The following is a 6050-nucleotide window of genomic DNA, read 5'->3' as shown; positions in this document are numbered from 1 at the left end:
TGCAAAGGCATTCGCACATATAACACATCTCACTTTCAAGGGTTTTGCTTTCTCTTCTCATCCTGTACAGTACAAGCATAGATAGGGACAGCATGACCTTGATTTTTTTCCACAGGTGTTGTCGTGGTTTTGCTTTGCCTTTAAACCTTAAAAAAATACAATAACCATGTGCAGATGAGAAATTACCTAACTGGTAACAGGGGTACTCTGTTGAACCACATGCAGTTCAAACAAAAGACAACAGATTCTATTAAACTTGATCCGTAAAACATTTTATAAAGCAACATTGATTTACAGTGAGGCGGCATTTGCACAAACAATGAGTAGTTAATAAGGATATACTATCTGGTTATACGTAATATGACTACATATGAATAAAATAGTCCTGTTTCTACAACACAATCTTCTATTTATGTGGTGGGTATGTTAGGACATGTGGTCTGTATCCTCCACCCTAAGAAATATCAAACTGAGGTCAATTAGGAAAGTGTTCAAAACCCTCCTCCCACCAAACACACACACACACACACACACACATACACCATCACCACTCCACCTCTCTCCACCTCTCATTCCCCTTGCTGCTTGTAGTGCGCTGAATGCACAAAAGACATGCATACATGCAGAGCTCCCCAGCAAGACAACACTGTGTGCGCTGTTGTCTGTGAATACTATCAAAGCACAAGTCATAAGTAAACACATCCATGTGGGACTTGAAACCGCTTGGTTAATGCTCGCCTTGATAGAGTGAGTGAGTGCATGCAGACAGACAGAATCAGATTTCCCTCTGTTATCAAAGTCAGCAGTTTGCAAGGTATTTTCCTTGGCATGGCTCACATGGGCAACGGTCACAATGTGCCACAGACCAAAGAGAGGACAACATTCCTCCTCCAGGGCTGTAGCAGTCAACATTCACATTGCCTCTCTGAAACGGGATCCAGAAAAACAACCTGATGCACACATGCTGAGCTCCTCTCCCACAAAAAACAAGGCAAATACACAAGAGATGTTCCATCATGATCATTCCTGCGCAATGGAATGTAGTGAGAAGTCTTCAGGGAAAATGGTTGGCCATGAGAGTGTAGCAGAGTGCATCAATATGGATATGATATCATTACTATATATACACTGTATATATATAAAACACATCTGGGTCTACAGACGTGCTGATTTCTCATACTGCCATGCAATGACGCAGAACACATTTAAGAAAAGACTGACACATTCATGACTGAAGATCAAACATTTTTTAACTTTACATTGTATTTTTCTAATACATTAAATGCTATTGATAAAATTGATAACATTCAGCCACCAGATGTTGCTCTCTCCCTCCCCCGTTCACTTTACAACAAGTGGTTGCCTGTTTGTTGCACAACCTGCATATTTTATAGTCGAGTGGAGTGAGACTCAGACAGACAGTCTAGTCGTAAAAGTCGTTTTGCAACATGTAGCTATAGGCCTACAGATGCCCCCTAAGCTGGGCGGTGTTGTGTGTTGTGTTTTAGTGGCGGAGCATTAAACACACTTTTTCCTTATCGCCCAGACGTGATACCAACGTCATTATACTGTTGGCTCACAAGCCTTGTTAGAGGTGGGAACAGAACGTCAGATATCTTCCACAGAGATAAACAAAACATTAATTTTAGACCCGTCAAAATGTTTTCAATGATTAATTTACAATCATTTTTTTTAATGAAAAGCCATACTTTTCTTTGGCACCTTTCTAAAAGCGCTGTTTTGTTTTTTTTTAATTAAAAAATGACTTGTCTACATAAATATGTTATCAATAAGACGTTTATCACAAATAGCCATCATTATAGTACCATCAGTACACCCACCACTAGTGGCAGGGCGGTGAAGTATTTCTTCTTTTTTTCTGAAGTTATTTTTCACTAGCTTCTTTCCAGTGTGTGCTCCTTTCTTTTTGCTGTGATACCTTCTGAAGGGATTTTGCTTGAAGGTGACACAAAATGGAGAAATTCCTCGAGGAAGGACAGTGTCAGATTCTTCTGAGCTTAGACTGTCCCACAGTGCTGTGTTAAAGCCAGGGTTCTTTCGATCTTTTGGATCAGTCTTGTTTTCACCTCTCACTCCTGCATTTGTATTACATCCCCTTTGACTTTCTAGCTATATTAAGCTTGAGTTTTTTTTTTCTTAATTACAGATTGATCCCAGGGGATTTTCCTTAAGAGACAGAAATTGCTGCTTTAAAGAGGCAGACCAACAGCGAGCCTCCGAATGCCTTGAAATCCTTTCACTGAAACATTCCACAGGGATCAGTCTAAGTTGTGAGGCAAGGTTGGTTGTTTTTGTGTGACTGCTGTGTGCGTCTCCTGTCTGCTGGAAACATCATGTACTCTGTGAAGTTCGGTGAAAGAAAGCATTGATCTGAGTGACTATGCGGCACAAGAGGAAAGCCCAGGGAGTATAGGCATCCTGCTGAGAGCAACCTTTAGCTGCACAGAATCAGAGCTAGGGATGCTCTTATATACTTAGAACTGCATTCATCCTCTGAGTCAAGACAGCAGATAGAAGTTCTCATATGTGATGGTACAACAACGTATCAGTGTTTTTAGTCCTGAATTCTATTGAATTTGCACAATGACATAATATAATATGTGTTTCAAACCAAACTGTGTCCTGGTTCTGTGTCCTAGAAAGGAAAACTCAAGCAGTATTGCCTGAAAACAAGGACCAAACATAGTCTTGTGATCAAACTAACAAAAGGTTTTTAACTGATAAATGCTTTTTTAATCAGGCCACATACCGCCTTTTAGTTTTTCTGTCAAAAGATATGCCTGTTCTCCATGGAGGCAGGTTTTGCGCAGTGCAGATTTCATGCTAATTTTGACAGCTGACAACACAAGATCAGAAAAAGAGAAGAGATCTCATAATTACTGTAACAAATCTCTCTGTTATAAGAAAAAAAAATCTTTCAACTTTGCAGCTGTCAGATGTTGCAAGAGTTGCGTTTTGCAATATACTTATTTGATCCTTCCTTATTCCAAAAGAAAATTGTCGAAATGACGAAATGAAAGATAGATGAACATATACAGAAAAACTGCAAAAGTCATATTGGCTGCCCGAGTAGAACAGCTGCTATCCTGCACATATACCAAATACATCCTGTATTTAAACCTGCATTAGGCAGAATGTTTTTGGCATCATTGGGCAAAAATTCCATAATAACCTTTTAGCATATTGTAATTCAAGTGTTCTGAGAGATAACTAGAATCTGCACCTCCTCATGGCTCTGTTTTCAGGCTTTAAAAGATCTAGCCTGTGATGGGAGAATTTAGCCAATCACAGGTCATTTCAGAGAGAGAGCGTTCCTATTGACTGTGAGGCAGCTGTCAATCACTCACAAACTCTGATCAAACGGTCAAACTAGGGAGCACTGATCAAATATGAATCAATATTCTGTAACTGCAATGCCTTTTTCTTGAGTAAAATGTTTTCAGAAACATCTTGTAGTGTACTGTTTAGCTGTAAAATGAGAAAGTTTGCTCTGGCTGGTGGGCAGCTGGTGCTTGGTATTTCCTCAGCTGATCTCAACATGGCTGCTGGGTCACAAACTTTCTCATTTTACAGCTAAACAGTACACTACAAGATGTTTCTGAAAACATTTGAGGTGAGAAATTACAGTCACATAATCTTGATTCATATTTGATCAGCTTGATCAGATCGGAGTTCACGAGTCATTGACAGCTGCTCAGAGATGACAGGGCTCCAGCTTGGCTCTGATTGGTTGTTTTCCTCCAGTCTGTGAAGTCTTGCAGATGCCATTAGGAGCACCGTAGGAAGCAGAAGCACATGCAATTTTTCAGATTACCTGTCTCATGAACTACTGTCAGGATACAGTGTTTTATAAAAATAACTTTTTTTTATTCATATTTGCATATATTGGATTTAGAATGGAACAAAGCAGCTACGGTTCAACAAACACATTGTTAAAAACTGAGACTTCTATGAAGTTTGTGTATTCGGTGTCAGACATGATGATAAACCACTTCCTGAAGTCGGTTAGGAATTTGACACATTCAGCGTTTTGTTGTCCTACAGCTTTCCTTCCCATCAGTAATCTGCTGGAGAAACATTAAAAGATAGCTTTGGCTGCATTTTCTGTGGAACATTTCCAGCTATTTTGCAAAGATTTTTTTGGGTCATGGTGGGGGATAATTTGTATTATTATTAAATCCAAACATTAAGGAATGTGCCTTTTTTTGTCCAGGAGCATATCGGTCATGTACGTGTTAAAATAGGTCAGTTAAATTATTCAAACGCGGCTGCAGTAAAATGAGTTTATTAATGCAGTGAAAGCAGTAAGTGCAGACATATACAGTAGTTCACTGACTTATAGCATTATAGCCAAGTTATAAAACATAAACATGGGCACAAAAAAGCTGTATGCTAGTAGGCACTTTGTGATTGTGACTGGTGGGAGACTGGTATCTGGTATCTAAACTGTATCTGACCCTGTGATAACTGTTGACTCCAGAGGAACACATCAGATCCCTCGTCTTCCATCTGCTTTACTCTCCTCTGTCTCTAATATTAGCTAATTACTTCCATTCACAATCCTAACTTCCACTTCACCATGGCGGAGACAACAGCTGAGGTTGGCGGTTGCGAGCACATTTGGTCTTACCGTTGGAGCAGTCAGCCTTTGAAGTACCCACCTGCTTTGCATTATTTTCATTTTCATTCAAGGTGAGTCATCAGGCACCTGCACTCTGTTCTTGGCTCAGTATCAGATACCACGAATAAAAATGCTTTCAATCGTAGAATAATTTAAATATTTTCCTTCGTAGCACGACATCAAAATGAACCTTGTGATCTTCCTTCTTGGAATTTTTTCTTTTTCTTGAAGTATATCTGTAGCATCTTAAAATGTTATTACACAACAACAGGACTCCATTATGAGGTCCTACATGCTTGCTGTGAATATGTTTAATGACTTAAGTTCAATATTACAAGCTACAGTAAAAGCTAATAAGTCTGCAGCTAAGAAGATTAGGATCTTGTTAGACAATACTACTTGCTTCACATTACGGCAGCTTATATCATTTTGCATGTGCCAGGCTGAAAACCCCCTAGTGTTTTATATGGTATTCTCATGTTTAAGTCAATTAAATTGGGCCTCTAACTCCCTCCCTACGCATTACTGTTAAGATGTAAGCGCCAAGATTGTCTAGATTGTTCCCAGCGGGGTCGTTTTGGACGCAATAGGGCTGTTTACGTCATTTAGATTCTTCTGGTAATCAATTGCATCATCGAGGAGGAGTAAATGTAGGAGCAACAATACGTGAAGGTGTGGAATGTGTTTTTTACAAAACATTTATGCCTAAAAAATAAACGGAAAAAAGGTTATATGTCTCTACTAGTCTCCTTAAACACGCTATTTGCTCGAAGAAAGACATATTACCTAACTGCATCTGTAATTAAGACATCAAGTTCACAGGACCTTCAAAATACAGTGTGCCAAAGGACTTGAGATTATTCAGTCTCTAGATACTATTGACCTAACAGAGTGGAAATCAGGGGTGAGGATGGAGGAGGGAGGACACACACACGGAGATAAATGCCTAACAGGTACATAGCTTTGACAATGGCTGCCCTCCCCACAGTGTTGAGACATTAGGGATGGGGGGGAGATGATGTGATTGATGTTAAACTCTGAGGTTAGCCAAGGAAGCCTAGAGCTGTGGGGGTATCTGTGCTTGTGTAATGCTGACAGGTATGTTACACTGATGAAAAACCCACCCGAGTGTAGCAGGCTGATGAGAACAACATACAATTGAGCAAAGCCCAGATGTGCATTCACACGCACACAGCTGGCTCATGCATCCATACGCAGATACTACAGCAGCAGTCCTGTCTCCTACAAGTTATGTTCCCATAAAACTAAACGGCATTCTCAATTACGTTTTTGAGGAAAACATTTTGTTATGGATTACGTTTGTCTTTGAGCAAGCAAGTGATGAAAGCGACGTGCAGAGCAGTTGACGTAGTATATCGAGCGACCATTAATGAAAGTTACGTGGTAT

Source organism: Sebastes umbrosus, chromosome 2, assembly GCF_015220745.1.
Source record: "Sebastes umbrosus isolate fSebUmb1 chromosome 2, fSebUmb1.pri, whole genome shotgun sequence".
NCBI lineage: Eukaryota > Metazoa > Chordata > Actinopteri > Perciformes > Sebastidae > Sebastes > Sebastes umbrosus.
The sequence above is the reverse complement of the archived record's forward strand: the minus strand, read 5'-3'. Positions refer to the sequence as shown.